Here is a 24007-nt window from a genome sequence, read left to right as displayed (position 1 = left end):
ACCAGGGACAGGAGTTCTAGAACTGAATCATGTATTCCTGGCCACAGGTCATCCACGCTCAGGTGTCCGAGGCTCAGGTGGGCTTTGAATGGGACCCCTGGGCTTTCTCACCTCTCAGATGTCCGTTCTCCACCCTGGGAGTCCTCAGGGATGAATCAGGAAGTAGAACTGAATCTTGCAACGTGGAGCCCCTGCTCACCAGCCCAAGGCTCCTGAAGTCAGTGCTCAGCCTCGGTGGAGAGTCTCCCTCCAGCAATCCCGGCGTTCTCTCCATTGGTCCACAGCAGAGATCCAGCTCCACAGGCTCCTAGAAGACAGAAATCCCTCCCCTGAAATCCCATTTTTCTCCTTTTTAGCCTTCCCTTCAGTCCATCTCAAGCTCACTTTCCCCTTCCTGCAGCCACAAGTCGCAGGGTCATTCCCCTCTCCCCCACTCCTTTCTTGTTCCTTTACTTTCTTCCACAGACCTTCTCAGATTTAATCCCCCCTCACCCACAACCTCTGCAGTAGTCAAGTTGCCATCATGGTTTCCTGACTGTGGTCATTAAAGAAACCAGGGAGGGAGAGAACTCCAGGGATCCAGACTGATGCCCACGAACCCCTGCTGTCTGTGCAGGTGACCCTCTGTTCCCCTCCTCAAAACCTTGGGCTTTGTACATATTTATCCATGAGGACTCAATATTTTCTCTGTATATTCATGGAAGGGAGAATTCCTTCATTCTTTCTCTAGGTCTCCTTATGACTACTGTATAACTTTTATAATATAGTGTGCAAGTGGTGTGTGGTGTGTGTGTGTGTGTGTGTGTGTGTGTGTGTATATATATATATATATATATATTTATTTATGTAGGTTAAAAATACTAAATTAAGTGAGGAACTCATATTTCATTTATATATTTGTCTATATTCATCTATATTACTCTAGTCAATTTCTATTAATTCATAATTATATCAAAGAATAAATTCATATTTATATTAATAATTCATATCATAAATTTCATAATTATATCAACGAATATAGAGAATATGACAACTCATATATGTGAAGACCGACTGTGTTTCTGAATAAACATGAATATATATGTGTATGTATGTGTGTATGTTTGTATGTATGTTCTTATTTTCATTCCTGAGTTGGAGCACTCGTTTTTTTCTTTCTACAAATTAATTTCTATATTAATAAATTCTATCTCCTCTGAAACATTTTCATTCTATTTCTACCCAAATGTTTTACTCATATATTAAACCTATTCATCTATATGAGCAGCCATATTCTATGAAATATATATTTGTAATCATGCTTTCTCTGGGCCTGGAGAGAGTTACATGAATTGATGCTAAGTGAAATGAGCAGAACCAGGATTGCATCGTACACGGCAACAGCAAGATTGTTTGATGCTCGATTCTGATGGACGTGGCTCTTCTCAACAACGAGACCAGTTCCCATGATCTCGTGATGATGAGAACCATCTACACTCCCAGAGAGGACTGTGGGAACTGAGTGTGGATCACAACATGGATTTTCACTTTTTTTGTTGTTGCTGCTTGAATTTAATTTTCTTTCTCATTTTTTCCTCTTTGTGAACTGATTCTTCTTGGGCAGTGTTAAGAACCGTGCCTAAGGAAAGGGGCAGGTCATGTCTCCTAGAGCCTCCCCAGCTGTGGATCATAACATCTGAAGGAGTAGAAAGGCAGCCTTTACTGACACAGGTGCTGCTTGTGGACAGGGAATGAGATAAATTAGAGGCAGAGGGAAGAGGAAAGAGGTCAGAGAACAGCAGTTGCCTCTAGGTCTCCTAGTATCCTCATCACCCTCTCACACGTAGAGGTCCATTCTACCAGTCTGAGTTAGACCTCCAGCAGCCACTGGCAGGCGGCTCCCGTATCACAACAGTGCAGCAAGACAATTGTATAAATACGTATGCCTAAGTTAGATTGACAAATATTTTTGCCATGTTTAACCTATATCAGATGATTTCCATCAATAAAAAATAACGCTTTCTCTATACTCTTATAATCTATGATCTGTCAGAGTTCTCCTCTATCCTCTCTCTATCCCTAAATGTTTTGGATGCTTATCTCCCTGTGATAGAATAAATGAAGATTCCTGACTCTGAGCCCATATAGAACTCATAGAGAAGATTCTGGACAGAGAATTAGTGTAGGTGCACAGGAAGGAATAGGGAGTGAGGGCATACTCCTAACTGAAGTACTAGCAGAGGAATATAGAAAAATTATATGAAAAGGGAGAACTCACCACTAACGAAGAGGAAATTAGAGCAATAATTAGGAGTTACTTTGCCCAACTTTATGCCAATAAATTCGACAACTTAAATGAAATAGAAAAATACCTCCAAAAATACAGCTTGCCCAAACTAACAGAGGAAGAAGTAAATATCCTAAACAGTCCCATCTCAGAAAAAGAAATAGAACAAACTATCAATCAACTCCCTAAGAAAAAATCCCCAGGACCAGATGGATTTACATGTGAATTCTACCAAACATTTAAAGAACAATTAACTCCAATGTTATATAAACTATTTGAAAAAATAGGGATTGAAGGAGTCCTACCAAACTCCTTTTATGACACAGATATGGTACTGATACCTAAACCAGGTAGGCTGAAAACAGAGAAAGAAAATTATAGACCAATCTCCCTAATGAATATTGATGCTAAAATCTTAAATAAAATATTAGCAAAAAGATTACAGAAAATTGTCACCAGGATAATACACTATGACCAAGTAGGATTTATACCAGGAATGCAGGGCTGGTTCAATATTAGGAAAACTATTAGCATAATTGACTATATCAGTAACCAAACAACAAAACCACATGATCATCTCAATAGATGCAGAAAAAGCATTTGATAAAATCCAACATCCATTCCTAATAAAAACACTTGAGAGCATAGGAATAAATGGACTTTTCCTTAAAATAGTCAGGAGCATATATTTAAAACCATCAGTAAGCATCATATGCAATGGGGAAAAACTGGAACCTTTCCCAGTAAGATCTGGAGTGAAGCAAGGTTGCCCACTATCACCATTATTATTTAATATCGTATTAGAAACACTAGCCTCGGCAATGAGTCGAGAAAGATATAAAAGGAATTAGAGTAGGCAATGAGGAAACCAAACTATCACTCTTTGCAGATGATATGATGGTATACCTAGAGAACCCCAGAGATTCTACCAAAAAGCTATTGGAAATAATTCATAATTTTAGCAAAGTAGCTGGCTACAAAATAAATCCCCATAAATCCTCAGCATTTTTATACATCACCAACAAAACCCAACAGCAAGAGATACAAAGAGAAATTCCATTCAGAATAATTGTTGATACCATAAAATATTTGGGAATCTATCTACCAAAGGAAAGTCAGGAATTATATGAGCAAAATTATAAAAAAGTCTCCACACAAATAAAGTCAGACTTAAATAATTGGAAAAATATTAAGTGCTCTTGGATCGGCCGAGCGAACATAATAAAGATGACAATACTCCCTAAACTAATCTATTTATTTAGTGCTATACCAATCAGACTTCCAAGAAAATATTTTATTGATCTAGAAAAAATAACAACAAAATTCATATGGAACAATAAAAAGTCGAGAATCTCAAGGGAATTAATGAAAAAAAAATCAAATGAAGGTGGCCTAGCTGTACCTGATCTAAAATTATATTATAAAGCAGCAGTCACCAAAACCATTTGGTATTGGCTAAGAAATAGATTAGTGGATCAGTGGAAAAGGCTAGGCTCACAAGACAGAATAGTCAACTATAGCAATCTAGTGTTTGACAAACCCAAAGCCCCTAACTTCTGGAAAAGAATTCATTATTTGATAAAAACTGCTGGGATAATTGGAAATTAGTATGGCAGAAATTAGGCATGGACCCACACTTAACACCATATACCAAGATAAGATCAAAATGGGTCTATGACCTAGGCATAAAGAACGAGATTATAAATAAATTAGAGGAACATAGAATAGTTTATCTCTCAGACTTGTGGAGGAGAAAGAAATTTGTGACCAAAGATGAACTAGAGACCATTACTGATCACAGAATAGAAAATTTCGATTACATCAAATTAAAAAGCCTTTGTACAAATAAAACTAATGCAAACAAGATTAGAAGGGAAGCAACAAACTGGGAAAACATTTTCACAGTTAAAGGTTCTGATAAAGGCCTCATTTCCAAAATATATAGAGAACTGACTCAAATTTATAAGAAATCAAGCCATTCTCCAATTGATAAATGGTCAAAGGATATGAACAGACAATTTTCAGAGGATGAGATTGAAACTATTACCACTCATATGAAAGAGTGTTCCAAATCATTATTGATCAGAGAAATGCAAATTAAGACAACTCTGAGATACCACTACACACCTGTCAGATTGGCTAAGATGACAGGAAAAAATAATGATGAATGTTGGAGGGGATGCGGGAAAACTGGGACACTAATGCATTGTTGGTGGAGTTGTGAACGAATCCAACCATTCTGGAGAGCAATCTGGAATTATGCCCAAAAAATTATCAAATGTGCATATCCTTTGATCCAGCAGTGTTTCTATTGGGCTTATATCCCAAAGAAATACTAAAGAAGGGAAAGGGACCTGTATGTGCCAAAATGTTTGTAGCAGCCCTGTTTGTAGTGGCTAGAAACTGGAAAATGAATGGATGCCCATCAATTGGAGAATGGCTGGGTAAATTGTGGTATATGAATGTTATGGAATATTATTGTTCTGTAAGAAATGACCAGCAGGATGAATACAGAGAGGCTTGGAGAGACCTACATGAACTGATGCTAAGTGAAATGAGCAGAACCAGGAGATCATTATACACTTCGACAACGATATTGTATGAGGACATATTTTGATGGAAGTGGATTTCTTTGACAAAGAGACCTGAGTTTCAATTGATAAATGACGGACAAAAGCAGCTACACCCAAAGAAAGAACACTGGGAAATGAATGTGAACTATCTGCATTTTTGTTTTTCTTCCCGGATTATTTATACCTTCTGAATCCAATTCTCCCTACGCAACAAGAGAACTGTTCGGTTCTGCAAACATATATTGTATCTAGGATATACTGCAACATATCCAACATATAAAGGACTGCTTGCCATCTAGGGGAGGGGGTGGAGGGAGGGAGGGGAAAAAAATCGGAACAGAAATGAGTGTAAATATAATGTAATTATTAAATAAAAAAATTTAATAAAAAAAAGAAAAATTATATGTGTTCATATAGGTGAATAGATAGAAAAATTATATGAGTAATAGTAAATAAATTATAAGAGACCCTATGTAAATGGTCTAAATATACTTATTAAATGCACAGAATACATGACTGCTCTATATGTGACTACAGATAGTATACAGGGAAAGCCATCTAGATAAAATAAATAGATCCAGATACAGATATTGATTCCGTTATAGAAAGGATCTTTGCATGCTGCAATATGAATAAATGGGGAGGAGAGAAGTGTATTCACTCATTCGATCCATAAACAGAGCACAGTAATACTCAAATGTATGGACTTGTAGAGAGAACAGATTCTACTTGTCTATATCAAAATGCACATGGGAGACAGGAATTCTCATCTATTAGGGGCTTCTTCTAAATTTTCTATCATCCCTTTCCATTAGATTTTCCTTAGGAGCTGAGGCTCCCAGACTCTTCTTCTTGACTATGCAATTATCTCCAATATTTGTATCCTCCCATTGATTGCTAATTGATATATATTAATAATTCTTTATAAGGTATTGGATTGAGGCTTCACAGGTGTGTGTGTGTGTGTGTGTTAGTGCCCTAACTTCCATTCTGCACCCTGTTGCATCATTGCTAACAGATTGGAGGGTATTCCTTTATATTTCTAATAACTATAGTATTGGCTCCAATTGGCAGGGTCTGTTGTGGAAGTGTTGAGAGCTCTCCTAGTTGAGTTGCTCTCCTTGTACGTAATCCTACATCTATAGAAAGGCTATTTCAATGGTCCTATGCCACTACAGAGTGAAAAAGAGAAGGAAAAAATTAGATAAGTAATCATAGATCTATAGAAGGGCTATTTAAATGGTCTTATTCCAGTATAGAGTGAAAAATGATAAGTCATAATTAGGTAAGTAACCATATATCTCTAGAAGGGATATTTACATGGTCACATGCCAGTATAGAGTGAGTAGTAACACTCTACCTTCATGTATATATACTCACATATGACTAAGAGTGGGCTCCTATAGAATATCACTTCATATTTATGTAAATGGAATATACAGAATAAAGAAAAACCTCATCTACACAAAGACAAAAAATATAGAGATAGATATGTTAGTGTGTGTGTCAACTCTGGTTTTTCGCTTCATTCCTAAGTAAAGGAAGGCATTTGTTCTTTCTATACATTCATTTGTATGTATAGAGTACAGAGAAGGCAATTTAAATAATAAAATATGGAAGTAACAATTAGATAAGTAATCATATATCTATAGAAAGGTTATTTAAATGGTCCTATGCCACTAGAGAGTGAAAATAGATAAGTAATAATTAGATAAGTAATCACATATCTATACAAGGGCTATTTCAATGATCATATGCCACTGTAGAGTGAAAATATATAACTAATAATTATCAGGAAGCATATATATCTATAGAAGGGCTATTGAAATTGTCATATACCACTGTAGAGTGAAAATAGAGAAGGAACAATTAGTTAAGTAATCATATATATATATAGAAAGGCTATTTCAATGGTCCTATGCCACTAGAGAGTGAAAATAGATAAGTAATAATTAATAACTAATTATATATATATACATATATATATATATATACATATATATAATATATATATATAGAAAGGCTATTTAAATGGTCATATGCCACTATAGATAGAATAGTAACTCTCTACCTTCATCTAAGTATACTCACCTATAACTTGAGTTCCTCCTATAGAATATCACTTCCTTTTTATGTAAATGGAATATAGGGAATATAGAAAAACCTCATCTATATAAAGACAAATTATATACACATATATGTGAGTGTGTGTGTCCATTCTGGTTTTTCACTGTATTCTTAAGTAAAGAAAGGCAATTGTTTTTTCTGTACATTCATTTGTATGTATAGAGTATAGAGAAAGACAATTAAGTAATAGATATATAGAAGTAACATTTAGATAAATAATCATATATCTATAGAAGGATTATTAAAATGGTCCTTTGCTACTATAGAGCAAAAATAGAGAAGTAACGATTAGATAAGTAATCAAATATCTGTAGAAGTGCTATTTAAATGGTCCTATGCCATTATAGAGCAAAAACAGAGAAATAATAATTAGGTAAGTACTCATATATGTATAGTAGGGCAATTTAAATGGTCTTATGCCAGTATAAAGTGAAAATAGAGAAGTAACAATTACTAAGTAATCATATATCTATTGAAGGGCTATTTAGAGGCTCATATGCCACTATAGAGTCAAAATAGATAAGTAATAATTAAATAACAAATCATATATCTATAAAAGCCATATTTAAATGGTCCTATGACACTATAGAATGAAAATATATAAGTGATAATTAGATAAGTTACAATATATCTATAAATGTGCTATTTAAATGATCTTATGCCACCATGGAGTGAAAATAGAGAAGTAATAATTAGATAAGTAATAATATATCTATAGAAGTGCTATTTTAATGTCCTATGCCATTATAGAGAGAAAATCGATAAGTAAAAATTAGATAAGTAATCATATTTCTATAGAAGTGTTATTTAAGTGGTCCTATACCAGTATAGAGTGAAAATAGAGAATTAACAATTAGTGAAGTAATCATATATCTATAAAAGGGATTTTCAAATGGTCATATGCTACTACAGAGTGAAAATAGATAAGTAATAATGAAATAAGTAATCATATATCTATAGAAGGGCTATATAAATGGTCCTATGCCAGTATAGAGTGAAAATAGAAAAATAATAATTAGATAAGTAAACATATTAGTATAGAAGGGCTATTTAAATAGTCCTATGCCATTATAGAGTGAAAATAGAGAAGTAACAATTAATTAAGTAATCATACATCTATAGAACGATATTTAAATGGTCATATGGCACTACAGAGTCAAAATAGATAACTAAAATTAAAAAAGAAATCATATATCTATAGAAGGGATATATAAATGGTCCTATGACACTATAGAGTGAAAATAAATAAGTAATAATTAGATTAGTAACCATATAACTATAGAAAAGCTATTTCCATGGTCCTTTCCCCTTATAGAGTGAAAATAAACAAGTAACCATTAGTTATTATCTAGGTATATGTATATGTATTTATACATAATTATATATGTATAGAAAGGCTATTTAATGTTCATATGCGACTATAGAGTGAAAATAGAGAAGTAACAATTAGATAAGTGACTAAATAATAATAGAATGGCTATTTAAATGGTCATATGACACTATGGAGTGAAAATAGAGAAGTAATAATTAGATAAGTAAGCATATATCTATGGAAGGGCTATTTAAATGGTCCTATGGCAGTATAGAGTGAAAATAGATCAGTGATCATTAGATAAGTAGCCATATATCGCTAGAAGGGCTACTTAAATGGTCATATGCAATTATAGAGTGAGTAGCAACTTTTTATCTTTATGTATGCTCACATATGACACGAGTGCCTCCTATAGAATATCATTTCCTATTTATTTAAATGGAATATAGGAATATAGAAAAAACCTCATCTATATAAAGACAAAGAATATATACATATTTGTGAGTGTGTGTGTCCACTCTGGTTTTTCACTTCATTCCTATGTAAAGGAAGGCATTTGTTCTTTCTATATATTCATTTGTATGTATAGAGTATAGAGAAAGACAATTAAATAAGAGAAATATAGAAGTAACAATTAGATAAGTAATCATATTTCTATAGAATATTATTTGAATGGTCCTATGCCACTATAGAGTTAAAATAGATAAGTAATAATTAGATAAGTAACCATTTATCTATAGAAGGCCTATTTAAAAGGTCCTTTGTCACTATAGAGTGAGTAGTAATTCTCTAACTTCATCTATGTATACTCACATATGACTATAATGCCTCCTATAGAATATCAATTCCTATTTACGTAAGTGGAAAATAGAAAATATAGAAAAAACTTCATCTATATAAAGACAAATTATATATATACGTGTGTGTGTGTGTGTGTGTGTGTGTGTGTGTGTGTGTGTGTGTCTCCACTCTGGTGTCTCGCTTCATTCCTAAGTAAAGGAAGGCATTTGTTCTTTCTATACATTCATTTGTATGTATAGAGTACAGAGAAAGGCAATTAAATAATAGAAATATGGAAGTAACAATTAGATAAGTAATCACATATCTATAGAAGGGCGATTTAAATGGTCCTAAGCCACTATAGAGTGAAAAAGAGATATGGAGTAAATAGATAAGTAACCATTTATCTACAGAAGGGCTATTTAAAAGGTCCTATGGCACTATAGAGTGAATATAGAAGTAACAATTAGATAAATAATCATATATCTATAGAAGGGGTATTTAAATGGTCATATACCCCTATAAAGTGAAAATAGATAAGTGATAATTAGATAAGTTATCATATATCTATAAACTGGCTATTTAAATGATCCTATGCCACTATAGAGTGAGTAGTAATTCTCTACCTTTAACTATGTAATACTCACAAATGACTAGAGTGCCTCCTATAGAATATCACTTCCTATTTATGTAAATGAAAATAGGGAATATAGAAAAAACCTCATTTATTATATATTTTTTTTTAATTTAATTTTTATTTAATATTACTTTATATTGACACTCGTTTCTCTGTTCCGATTTTTTTTTCCCTCCCTCCCTCCGCCCCCTCCCCTAGATGGCAAGCAGTCCTTTATATGTTGGATATGTTGCAGTATATCCTAGATACAATATATGTTTGCAGAACTGAACAGTTCTCTTGTTGCACAGGGAGAAATAACCCGGAAGAAAAACACAAAATGCAGATAGTTCACATTCGTTTCCCAGTGTTCTTTCTTTGGGTGTAGCTGCTTTTGTCTGTCATTTATCAATTGAAACTCAGGTCTCTTTGTCAAAGAAATACACTTCCACCAAAATATGTCCTCATACAATATCGTTGTCGAAGTGTATAATGATCTCCTGGTTCTGCTCATTTCACTTAGCATCAGTTCATGTATATATATATTAAGACAAAGAATATATAACATATATGTGGGTGGGTGTGTCCCCTCTGGTTTTTTGCTTCATTCCTAAGTAAAGAAAAGCATTTGTTCTTTAATACATTCATTTGCATGTATAGAGTATAAGAAAGACAATTAAATCATAGAAATATAGAAGTAATAATTAGATAAGTAATCATATATCTACAGAAGGGCTATTTAAATGGTCCAGTGCACTATAGAGTGAAAATAGATAAGTACAATTAGATAAGTATCATATATCTGTACACAGTGCTATTTAAATGGTCCTATACCACTGTAGAGCAAAAATAGCGAAGTAAAAATTAGGTAAGTTATCATATATCTATAGTAGGGCTATTTAAATGGTCTTTTGCCACTTTAAAGTGAAAATAGAAAAGTAACAATTACATAAGTAATCATATATCTTTTGAAGGGCTATTTAAATGCTCATATGCCACTATAGAGTGAAAATAGATAAGTGATAATTAGATAAGTTACCATATATCTATAAATGGGCTATTTAAATGATCCTATGCCACTATAGATTGAAAATAGAGCAGTAATAATTAGATAAGTAATCATATATCTATAGAGGGGCTATAGAAATGGTCATATGAATTATTTCCAATAGCTTTTTAGTAGAATCTCTGGGGTTCTCTAGGTATACCATCATATCATCTGCAAAGAGTGATAGTTTGGTTTCCTCATTGCCTACTCTAATTCCTTTATATTCTTTCTCGACTCTTATTGCCGAGGCTAGTGTTTCTAATACGATATTAAATAATAATGGTGATAGTGGGCAACCTTGCTTCACTCCAGATCTTACTGGAAAGGTTCCAGTTTTTCCCATTGCAATGATGCTTACTGATGGTTTTAAATATATGCTCCTGACTATTTTAAGGAAAAGTTCATTTATTCCTATGCTCTCAAGTGTTTTTATTAGGAATGGATGTTGGATTTTATCAAATGCTTTTTCTGCATCTATTGAGATGATCATATGGTTTTTGTTTGTTTGGTTATTGATATAGTCAATTATGCTAATAGTTTTCCTAATATTGAACCAGCCCTGCATTCCTGGTATAAATCCTACTTGGTCGTAGTGTATTATCCTGGTGATGATTTTCTGTAATCTTTTTGCTAATATTTTATTTAAGATTTTAGCATTAATATTCATTAGGGAGATTGGTCTATAATTTTCTTTCTCTGTTTTCAGCCTACCTGGTTTAGGTATCAGTACCATGTCTGTGTCATAAAAAGTTTGGTAGGACTCCTTCAATCCCTATTTTTTCAAATAGTTTATAAACATTGGAGTTAATTGTTCTTTAAATGTTTGGTAGAATTCACATGTAAATCCATCTGGTCCTGGGGATTTTTTCTTAGGGAGTTGATTGATAGTTTGTTCTATTTCTTTTTCTGAGATGGGACTGTTTAGGATATTTACTTCTTCCTCTGTTAGTGGGCAAGCTATATTTTTGGAGGTATTTTTCTATTTCATTTAAGTTGTCGAATTTATTGGCATAAAGTTGGGCAAAGTAACTCCTAATTATTGCTCTAATTTCCTCTTCGTTAGTGGCGAGTTCTCCCTTTTCATTTTTAAGACTAACAATTTGATTTTCCTCTTTCCTTTTTTTAATCAGATTTACTAAAGGTTTGTCTATTTTGTTGGTTTTTTCATAGAACCAACTCTTAGTTTTATTAATCAATTCAATATTTTTTTACTTTCAATTTTATTGATCTCACCTTTTATTTTTAGAATTTCAAGTTTAGTGTTTGACTGGGGGTTTTTAATTTGTTCCTTTTCTAGCATTTTTAATTGCAAACCCAATTCATTGACCTTCTCTTTCTCTATTTTATACAAATAGGCCTCTAGAGATATGAAATTTCCCCTTATTACCGCTTTGGCTGCATCCCATACATTTTGGTATGATGTCTCATTATTATCGTTTTCTTGGGTGAAGTTATTAATTATGTCTATGATTTGCTGTTTCACCCAATCATTCTTAGTATGAGATTACTTAGTTTCCAATTATTTTTTGGTTTACTTCCCCCTGGTTTTTTGTTGAATGTAATTTTCATTGCATCGTGGTCTGAAAGGATGCATTTACTATTTCTGCCTTACTGCATTTGAGTTTGAGGTTTTTATGTCCTAATATATGGTCAATTTTTGTATAGGTTCCATGAACTGCTGAAAAGAAAGTGTATTCCTTTCTGTCTCCATTACATTTTCTCCAGAGATCTATCATATCTAACTTTTCTAGTATTCTATTTAACTCTTTGACTTCTTTCTTATTTATTTTGTGGTTTGATTATCTAATTCTGAGAGTGCAAGGTTGAGATCTCCCACTATTATAGTTTTACTGTCTATTTCTCTTGCAGCTCTCTTAGTTTCTCTTTTAAGAATTTAGATTGCTACCCCACTTGGTGCATATATGTTTAATATAGATAGTGCTTCATTATCCATGCTACCCTTTAGCAAGATATAGTGTCCTTCCTTATCTCTTTTAATTAGGTCAATTTTTGCTTTAGCTTGATCTGAGATCAGGATGGCTACCCCTGCTTTTTTGACTTCACCTGAAGCAAAGTAGATTTTGCTCCAACCTTTTACCTTTAACCTGCATGTATCTCCCCGCTTCAGGTGTGTTTCCTGTAAACAACATATTGTAGGATTCTGGCTTTTAATCCATTCTGCTAACCGCTTCCTCTTTATGGGGGAGTTTACCCCATTCACATTTATGGTTAGAATGACCAATTCTGTATTACTTGCCATCTTGTTAACCCCGGTTTATGCTTTTCTCCCTTCTTTCCCCTTTCCCCCCCTTCCCAGTATTAAGCTTGTGAGCACCACTTGCTTCTCACAGCTCTCACTTTTTAGTATCCTATCTCCCTTTTTAGTATTCCTATGTAAAGGAAGGCATTTGTTCTTTCTATACATTCATTTGTATGTACAGAGTATAGAGAAAGACAATTAAATAATAGAAATAAAAATTAGATAAGTATTCATATATCTACAGAAGGATTAGTTAAATTGCCCTTTGCCACTACAGAGTAAAAATAGAGAAGTAATAATTAGATAAGTAATCATAGATCTACAGAAGAGCAATTGAAATGGTCCTATGCCATTATAGAGTGAAAACAGAGAAGTAACAATTAGATAAGTAATACTACATCTATAGAAAGCCAATTTCCATGGTCACATGCCACTACAGAGTGAAAATAGAGAAGTAATAATTACATAAGTAATCATATATTTATAGAAAGGTTATTTAAAATGTCATATGTAACATCAGATTGAAAATAGATAAGTAATAATTTAGTAAGTAAACATATATCAATAGAAGGGCTATTTCCATTGTCATAAGCCACTACAGAGTGAAAATAGAGAAGTAACAATTAGATAAGTAATCATACATATATAGAAAGGCTATTTAAATGGTGCTATATCACTACAGAGTGAAAATAGAGAAGTAATAATTACATAAGTAATCATATATTTATAAAAAGATTATTTCAATGGTCATATGTAACTATAGATTGAAAACACATAAGTAATAATTTGAAAAGTAATCATATATCCATTGAAGGGGTATTTAAATGTTCATATGCCAATATAGAGTGAAAATAGATAAGTAATAATTAGATAAGTAATCATATATCTATACAACGACTATTTAAATGGTCATATGCAAGTATAGAGTGAAAATAGAGAAGTAACAATTAGATAAGTAATCATATATGTATGAAAGGTTATTTAAATGGTCCTATGCTAGTATAGAATGAAAATAGAGAAGTAATAATTAGATAAGTAACCACATATTTATAAAAGGCTATTTAAATGGTCCTATGCAACTATAGAGTGAAAATAGAGAAGTAACAATTAGATAAGTAATCATATATCTATACAAGGGTTATTTAAATAGTCATATGTCATTATAGAGTGAAAATAGATAAGTAATAATTAGATAAGTATTCATAAATCTGTAGACTGGCTATTTCAGTGGTCCTATGCTAGTACAGAGTGAAAATAGAGAAATAAGAGTTATATAAGTGACCATATATCTAGAGAAGGGCTATTTAAATGGTCTTGTTCTACTATGGAGTGAAAATAGAGAAGTAACAATTAGATCAGTAATCATATATCTATAGAAAGGCTATTTAAATTGTCATATGTCACTATAGAGTGAAAATATATAAGTAATATTTAGATACGTAATTATATATCTATAGAAGGGCTATTTACATGGTCCTATGCCACTATAGAGTAAAAATAGGTAGGCAATAATTAGAAAAGTAATCATATATCTATTGAAGGGCTATTTAAATAGTCATATACCAATATATAGTGAAAATAGAGAATAACTAGATAACTAATCATATATCTACACAAGAGCTATTTGAATGGTCCTATGCCACTATAGAGTGCAAACAGATGTAATAATTAGATAAGTAATCATTTATCTCTACTAGGGGTATGTAAATGATCATATAGCAGTATAAGTTGAAACTAGATATGTAATAATTAGATAAGTAAGTATATACCTATAGAAAAGTTATTTAAATGGTCATATGCAACTCTAGAGTGAATATAGAGAAATAATCATTAGATAAGTAATCATATATTTATAGAAAGGTATTTGAATTGTCATATATCACTATAGAGTTAAAATAGATAAGTAATATTTAGATAAACAATCATATATCTACAGAAGGGCTATTTAAATGGTCATATGCCACTATAGAGTAAAAATAAAGCCGTAACAATTACATAAGTAACAATATATCGGTAGAAGTGCTATTTAAATGGTCATATGCAACTACACAGTGAAAATAGAGTAGTAATAATTAGAAAAGTAACCATATATCAATAGAAGGGTTATTTAAATGGTCCTATGGCACTATAGAGTGAAAATAGTAAAGTAAAAATTAGATAACTAATCATATATGTATAGAAATGCTATTTAAATGGTCCTATGCCACTATAGAGTGAAAAAAGATAATAATAATTAGATAAGTAACCATATATCAATAGAAGGTCTATTTAAATGGTCCTCTGTGACTATAGTGTAAAAATAGAGAAGTAACAATTACATAAGTAACAATATATCTATAGAAGGGATATTTAAATGGTCATATGCAACTTTACAATGAAAATAGAGAAGTAACAATTAGATGAGTAATCATAAATGAATAGAAGGATTATTTAAATGTTCATATACCACTATAGAGTGAAAATAGAGAAGTAATAATTAGATAAGTCATCATATATCAATAGAAGGGCTATTTAAATGGACATATGCTACTATAGAGTGAAAATAGAGAAGTAATTATTAGATAAGCAACCATATACCTATAAAAGTGCTATGTAAAGGGTCCTATGCCAATATAGACTGAAAACAGTAAACATATATATATATATATATATATAATAAAAATTAGATAAGTAATCATTTATCTATAGAAAGGCCATTTAAATTGTGATATGTCACTATAGAGAGAAAATAGAGAAGTAACAATTAGATAAGTAATCTTATACAAATAGAAGGACTATTTATATGGTCATATGCCAATATAGAGTGAAAATAGAGAAGTAACAATTTGATAAGTAATCAAAAATCTATATAAGGGCTATTAAAATGGTCACATGCCACTACAGAATGAGAATAGAGAAGTAATAGATAAGTAATCATATTTAAATAGAAGGGTTTGTAAATGGTTATATGCCTTTATAGAGTGAAAATAGATAAGTAATAATTTGATAAGTAATCATCTATCTCTAGAAGGGTTATTTCAATGGTCATATGCCACTATGGACTGAAAATAGAGAAGTAACAATTAGTTTAGTAATCATATATCTAGAAAAAGTCTATTTAATGGTCATATGCCAATATAGAGGGAAAATAGAAAAGTAACAATTAGATAAGTAATCATATATCTATAGAAGGGCTATTTAAATGGTCCTATGCCAAAATAGATTGAAAATAGATAAATAATAATTCGATAAGTAACTATATATCTATAGAAGGGTTATTTAAATGGTCCTATGCCACTATAGAGTGAAAATAGATAAGTGATAATTAGATAAGTAACTATATATATATACAAGTTTTATTTAAATGGTACTATGCCACTGTCCAGTGAAAATAGAAAAGTAACAATTACTTAAGCAATCATATATCTATAGTAGGGTAATTTAAATGGTCATATTCCACTATGGAATGAAAATAGAGAAGTAACAATGAGTTAAGTAATCATATATCTAGAAGAAGTCTATTTAATGGTCATATGCCACTTGAGAGTTAAAATACAAAAGAAACAATTTGACAAGTAATTATATATCAATAGAAGTGCTATTTAAATGGTCCTATACCGCTATAGACCGAAAATGGAGAAGTAATAATTAGATAAGTAATCATATATCTATAGAGGGGCTATAGAAATGGTCATATGGCACTATAGAGAGAAAATAGAGAAGTAAAAATCACGTAAGTAATCATACATCTATAGAAAGGCCAATGGTCATATGCAACTACAGAGTTAAAATAGAGAAGTAAAAATTAGATAAGTAAACATACATCTATAGAAAGGCTATTTAAATTGTCCTATGCAACTATAGAGTGAAAATAGAGAAGTAATAATTAGATAAGTAATCATAGATCCATAGAAAGACTATTTAAATCATCCTATGCCACTATAGTGTGAAAATAGATAAGTAGTAATTATCTTAATGCTGAGATGTTATCTGTGCAGAAGTGAATCCTACATATGTCAATAGACAAATGGAAGCCAGGAATCCTCATTTATAAGGCAATATTTTAAAATTTCCCATCAGCCTTTTTGTAAGATTTTCCTTTAGGAGGGAAGCAGCAGCTTGTCCTGCCTTTGGCTGTGCTATCTGTCCTAAGCCAGGCAGAGATTTCTGAAGCCTCTTTGAGATCATCTTTTGTCCCGTGATCACTGATAATTACTGACAATTCTTTATCAAAGTACTTAGCGAGGGCTCCTAGCTGTGGATTTGTAAGGTAGGGTATTTCTATGTCTGAATATGTGTTTGTGCAGACTTTCATCCCATTTCGTTCCTCCTCCTCCCCGCGCACCGGGGGCAGTGAAAGTCTAAGATTGTATATATTCGTGTCTGTGTCAATCCTAACCCATCCCCTCCACTTTTCATCCCTTGGTGTGTGTCTGTGTGTCTCTCTCTATGACTATGACTATGCCCTAACCTCCATCCCACCCTCTGTTCCATCATTGCTCAGACCTTGGAATATGTTAGACTAAGTGGAATATGTTGAATGCAGGCCCCGTCTTTCTATGTTGCGCTTTCCTTTCCTTTCTCACAATCACATTATTTGCTCCCTTCGCTTTGGGTATGGGGAGGAAGTGTCTATAGTTCTCCTGGTGAGGTTGACTGTCCTCCTATAATTCTGGACTCACTTTATGAAACAACTGGGATTGACTCCTGCTTCTGGCCTCTTCAGGCTGTTTAAAACAGGAATCAATTTTAGGAATAAAGGTCCATGAGACTGATGATGTGCTTGCCCTCCCATCCGTGAAACCCCCAGGGCTACTTAACCCCCCTCCAACAAGCAGTTCTTGACTCCTGCCTCTCCAGGGTTTGCCTCCTTTGGCCAAGGCTTTGCTTCCTGCTACCACACTGGGAATGTACTAGGCCCATTTTTCAACTCACTAAAGTGGGGGTTCTGTGAGGACAGGAAACTTGCACCTGGATTGGGCTGATACCTCCAAGCCCTGGGGAAATGTTCAAGGAGGGTTCTGAGGGAAGGAAGTAGGGCTCATTCCCTTTTTTTCACAAATGGAAGCAAGTCATTCAGGGAAGACATGGCACTTGATCAGGCTTACCCTGTCATGGGGGCATCCTAGAATGGCCCAAAGCTGAGGGGTGAATCAGGGCTTGGTTTGCTTTTCACTTAACCCAACAGTCCTCTCTGATGACTCCCAGAAGCCCCAGCTCTAAGCAGAACCTGCCCACCTGATTTTGGGGAGCCCATTACCGGGGGCCAGTCCATAAGTATGGTTATCAGAGGAAGGAGAGGCCAAGATGAAAGCCACTTGGCCTGGGGGGCAAGAGACACAGGGGCTCCAGGCCTGGGACTGCCTCTCACTGGCTGTGTGACCTTGGCCGGGTCCCTGCCCTCATCCTGGCCTCAAGTACTCTTTTCCCCAAAGGAGCTTAGCCCCCTTGGGCTCTGAGGTTTCTTACAGCCCTCCATCCTATCCAGACCCACCAGTGTATTGAGACACCCCTAACCTTCCTCCTCCCCACTCATAAAAGTATTCTAGTTCTCAGCCCCCAGCTGAGAGATCTCTGCTAGTCGACTGCTTTCCCTTGGGGTGGCCTCCGGTCAGTAAGTTCTGTCTTTAATTTAACCCTAAACTTGGCAATAATACTGCCCATGGCCCTCCCTGGACCTGCCTTTTTGAATCAGAGAGGCCTCCCTCCCGCCATCTTACAAGAACTTTGAACTTGTGGAGTAGAAGGACACAGGCCCAACAGGACCAAGGGAAGGAGTGCTCAGGTCTGGGCCTTATCTTTCCTGGTCACTTTGCTCCCATGCTCGGGAGCACGAGCATGATGGTGGTGGTGGGGAGTGGTTTGGGAAGGTGTCAGCCTCTCACTTCTCACTTGCCTGTTCCCCACTCTCAGCATCCTCAGGGAGGCACCAGCCAATCGGAGCTGAGCCTGCCAAGGTGGGCCACCCTCTGCTGAGCATCAGTGGTCACAGACGTCAGTGGCACCTTGGTAATACTGCAGTCTTCCTCCAGCCAATCCTGCTGCTCCCTCCATTGGTCCCCCTCGGACAGCCTAATCACTGGTCTCCCTGGAAACAGCATCCATCTCCTCATATGCCATTGTTCTCATTTCCCCTTCCCGCCCCCACACCCTCTCAAGCTTCTTTCTTTCTCTTTCAAACTGCTTCTCAGCCTCATTTTCCCTCCCCCACTACCTCTCCTATTCATTTCCCCTTCCCCAAACAACTTGTCAGCCCCATTTATCCTCCCCCACCAATGCTACAAGTGACATCATTTCAGAAGCTTCTGACTCTTCCATTTTCTATCAGAACCAAATGCCTCTTCTTATAATCCTAATATAAATATATACACACACACAAGTATGTGTGTGTGTGTGTGTGTGTTTGTGTGTGTGTGTAATCTACATATAGGCTTATCCTATATATGGAATGCTCTAATATAATTCATTTATTATGTTCTCTACCTTCATCTATGTATGCTCACATATGACTACAGTAACTCCTATAGAACATCACTACACATTTATGTAAATGGAAAATAAGGAATATAGAAAAAAACCTCATCTTTATGAAAACAAAAAATATATACATATATGTGTGTGTGTGTCCACTCTGGTTTCTCACTTCATTCCTAAATAAAGGAAGGTATTTGTTCTTTATGTATATTCAGTTGTAAGATTTATATATTCTTTCTTCAAAAAAACACTAGTATTTTTCATAAAAATGAGTATTCACAAATTCACTTTTTATACATATCTAGCCATACTCCTATTTTCTCTGTTCATTGATGTATGTGGGTAGCTAGGCAGGTATACATTGTCTCTGTACAGGCATGAGGACTCCTATAGCCTTCCTATCTTCCTACAAGTATTCTAATATTTCTGTTCCTGTGAGAGACAAAATGCAGACTCCTGTCTATGAGTAAACAGAGGATATCAGGATTTAAATGTAGGAATATAGAGAGAAAATAAGGATATCTGAAGAATAGGAATTCAATGCATACTCAGAAAGGAAGGAGAGGAATTTAGAAAGGATATTTAAATGGTCACATGGTACTACAGAGTGAAAATAGAGAAGTAATGATTACTTAAGCAAGCATATATCTATAGAAAGGCTATTTAATGGTCATATGCCACTATAGAGTTAAAACAGAGAAGTAACAATTAAATAAGTAATCATATATCTATAGAAGGGCTATTTAAATGGTCATATGTCACTTCACAGTGAAAATAGATAAGTAATAATTAGATAAGTAACCAGATATCTATAGAAGGGCTATTTAAATGGTCCTATTCCAGTACAGAGTGAAAATAGATAAGTAATAAGTAGATAAGTAATCATATATCTATAGAAGGGCTATTTAAATAGTCATATACCAACCCTTGATCCAGCAGTGTTTCTACTGGGCTTATACCCCAAAGAGATACTGAAGAAGGGAAAGGGACCTGTATGTGCCAAAATGTTTGTGGCAGCCCTGTCTGTAGTGGCTAGAAGTTGGAAAATGAATCCCCATCAATTGGAGAATGGCTGGGTAAATTGTGGTATATGAACGTTATAGAATATTATTGTTCTGTAAGAAATGACCAGCAGGATGAATACAGAGAGGACTGGCGAGACTTACATGAACGGATGCTAAGTGAAATGAGCAGAACCAGGAGATCATTACATCCTCAACAACGATACTGTATGAGGATGTATTCTGATGGAAGTGGATCTCCTCGATAAAGAGAGCTAATTCAGGTTCAATTGATCAAGGATGGATAGAAGCATCTACACCCAAAGAAAGAACACTGGGAAATGAATATAAAATGTTGCATTTCTGATTTTCTTCTCAGGTTATTTCTAGATTCTGAATCCAATTCTCCTTGTGCAACAAGAGAACTGTTCGGTTCTACACACATATATTGTATGTAGGATATACTATAACCTATTTAACATATAAAGAACTTCTTGCTATCTTGGGGAGGGGGCGGGGGGGGGAATCGGAACAGAAGTGAGTGGAAGGGATATTGTTGTAAAAAATTTCTCTACCATGGGTTTTGTCAAAAAAAAGTTTAAAAAAATGGTCATATGCCAGTATAGAGTGAAAATAGATAAGTAATATTTAGATAAGTAATCATATATCTATTGAAATGCTATTTAAATTGTCCTATGCTTCTATAGAGTGAAAATAGAGAAGTAACATTTCGATAAGTAATCATAAATGAATAGAAGGGAAATTTAAATGGTCCTATGCCAGTATAGAATGAAAATAGATAAGTAATAATTAGGTAAGTAATCATATATTTATAGAAGGGGTATTTAAATGGTCATATGTCACTATAAAATGAAAATAGTTAAGTAATAATTAGATAAATAATCATATATCTATAGAAGGGCTATTGAAATGGTCATATGCCACTATAGAGTAAAAATAAAGAAGTCACAATTACATAAGTAACAATATATCTATAGAAGGACTATTTAAACGGTCATATACAACTATAGAGTGAAAATAGAGAAGTAACAATTAGATAAGTAATCATATATCTATAGAAAGGCTATTTAAATTGTCATATGCCACTATAGAGTGAAAATAGAGAAGTAACAATTAGATAAGTAATCATATATCAATAGAAGGGCTATTTAAATGGTCCTATGCCAATATAGAGTGAAAATAGATAAGTAATAATTAGATAAGTAATCATATATCTATAGAAAGTCTATTTAAATGGTCCTATGCCAGTATAGAGTGAAAATAGATAAAGAATAATTAGATAAGTAATCATAGATCTATAGAAGGGCTATTAAAATGGTCCCTTACCATTACAGAGTGAAAATAGAGAAGTAACAATTAGATTAGGAACCATATATCAATAGAAGAGCTATTTAAATGGCCATATGCCAGTATAGAGTGAGTAGTAACTCTCTACCTTCATCTATGTATACTCACATATGACTAGAGTGCCTCCTATAGAATATCACTTCATATTTATGTAAAGACAAAGAATATACACATATATGTGTGTGTGTGTCCACTCTGTTTTTTCACTTCATTCCTAAGTAAAGGAAGGCATTTGTTCTTTCTATACATTCATTTGTATGTATAGAGTATAGAGAAAGACAATTAAATAATAGAAATATAGAAATAACAATTAGATAAGTAACCATATATTTATAGAAGGGTTATTTAAATGGTCCTATGCCACTATAGAGTAAAAATAGAGAACTAATAATTAGGTAAGTAAACATAGATCTATAGAAGGGCTATTTAAATGGTCCTATGCCAATATAGAGGGAAAATAGATAAGTAATAATTAGATAAGTAATCATATATCGATAGAGGGGCTATGAAAATGGTCCTATGCCACTACAGAGTGAAAATAGAGAAGGAACAATTAGATAAGTAATCATACATCTATAGAAAGGGTATTTAACTGGTCCTATGCCACGATAGAGTGAAAATAGAGAAGTAATAATGACATAAGTAACCATATATTTATAGAAAGGCTATTTAAATTTTCATATGTAACTACAGAGTGAAAGAGATAAGTAATAATTTGAAAAGTAATCATATATCAATAGAAGTGCTATTTAAATGGTCATATGCCACTATAGAGTGAAAGTATAGAAGTAACAATTAGATAAGTTATCATATATGTATAGAAAAACAATTTAAGTGATCATATGCCACTATAGAGTAAAAATAGAGAAGTAATAATTAGAGAAGTAATCATATATATAGAGAGAGGAGCTATAGAAATGGTCATATGGCAGTATAGAGTGAAAATAAAGAAATAATAATAAGATAAGTAATCATATATCTACAGAAGAGATATTTGTATGGTCCTATGCCACTATAGAGTGAAAATAGAGAAGTAACAATTAGATAAGTAATCCTACACCTATACAAAGCCTATGTCAATGATCCTATGCCATTATAGCGTAAAAATAGAGAAGTAACAATTAGATAAGTAATCATATATCTATAGAATGGCTGTTTAAATGGTCATATGCCAGTATAGAATGAAAATAGAGAAGTAACAATTAGATAAGTAATTATATATATATATATATATATATATATATATATATATATATATATATACATATATATATACATATATATATATATATCATATATGAGTGACAACAAACAAGATAGCACATGTATGTATGTGTTTTTATATATATATATATATATATATATATATATGTAACAGATTAATCAAATACCTATCTATACTCAGATGTTTAGATATAGTGATAGAACAGGTGAGTGCTCATACCTGTCAAAACACACATGGAAGATAGGAATCCTCTTTTATGAAGAGATATGTCTAATTATTCAACCATCTTCTTCCATGAGACTTTCCTGAAGAGTTAAGGTTCTCAACCTTTTTGGCTTTTAACTACCTAATCTTTCCAATTCCCAAATCAAGGATTTGTTTCTGAAGGCATTCTTGAGATCCTATGATGTGCATGTGTGTGTGTGTGTGTGTGTGTGTGTGTGTGTGTGTGTCTGTTTGTGCCCTAACTTCCATTCTGCACCGTGTTGCATCATTGCTAACACATTGGAGGGTGTTCCTTTAGGTTTCTTATAACTACATTACTGTACTTCTGGCCTCTTCAGGCTGTTGGCAGCAGGGGACAATCTGAGTGAGATCCATGAAGATGATTTGGGAAGGTTAGGGGAGAATTCCTCTTTCCTTGGTGGACAGAACCCCACTGAGCTTCCCAGGGCAGGAAAGGGAAGGGCACCTGAGCTCTGCTCAAGGGGTTATTTGTTCTTCCTGTCCCATTCTGACTCCCAGAGCCCCCTTCTGCAGCTCAAGTAGTTTCCTTTATACAGCTGAAAATTCTCACCAATGTTCACCGAGGCCTTCTTTACCAAGCAGTTCTGGTTTCATGGTTCACCAAAGGCAGAACCTTTTCCTTGTCCCTTTCCTTCACTGCACTGGGAGTTCTCTGAGAGCAGAAAACAGGGATCTTGCCCAGGCTATCCCCTCGAAACTCCAAGAAAATATTGCAGTCGGGCTCTGAGTGAG

At 33.8% G+C, this 24007-nt stretch overlaps 1 long non-coding RNA gene across 1 annotated transcript in view; it reads right to left on the bottom strand.

The window, feature by feature from the left end:
- The window catches only part of LOC127542908 (uncharacterized), a 67446-nt gene that overhangs the window by 31953 nt on the left and 11486 nt on the right, over window positions 1-24007 (bottom strand). The gene's annotated exons all lie outside the window — the stretch shown is intronic.

This window comes from Antechinus flavipes, chromosome X, assembly GCF_016432865.1.
Source record: "Antechinus flavipes isolate AdamAnt ecotype Samford, QLD, Australia chromosome X, AdamAnt_v2, whole genome shotgun sequence".
Taxonomy (NCBI): domain Eukaryota; kingdom Metazoa; phylum Chordata; class Mammalia; order Dasyuromorphia; family Dasyuridae; genus Antechinus; species Antechinus flavipes.
This window is presented reverse-complemented; position numbering and strand designations above follow the sequence as displayed.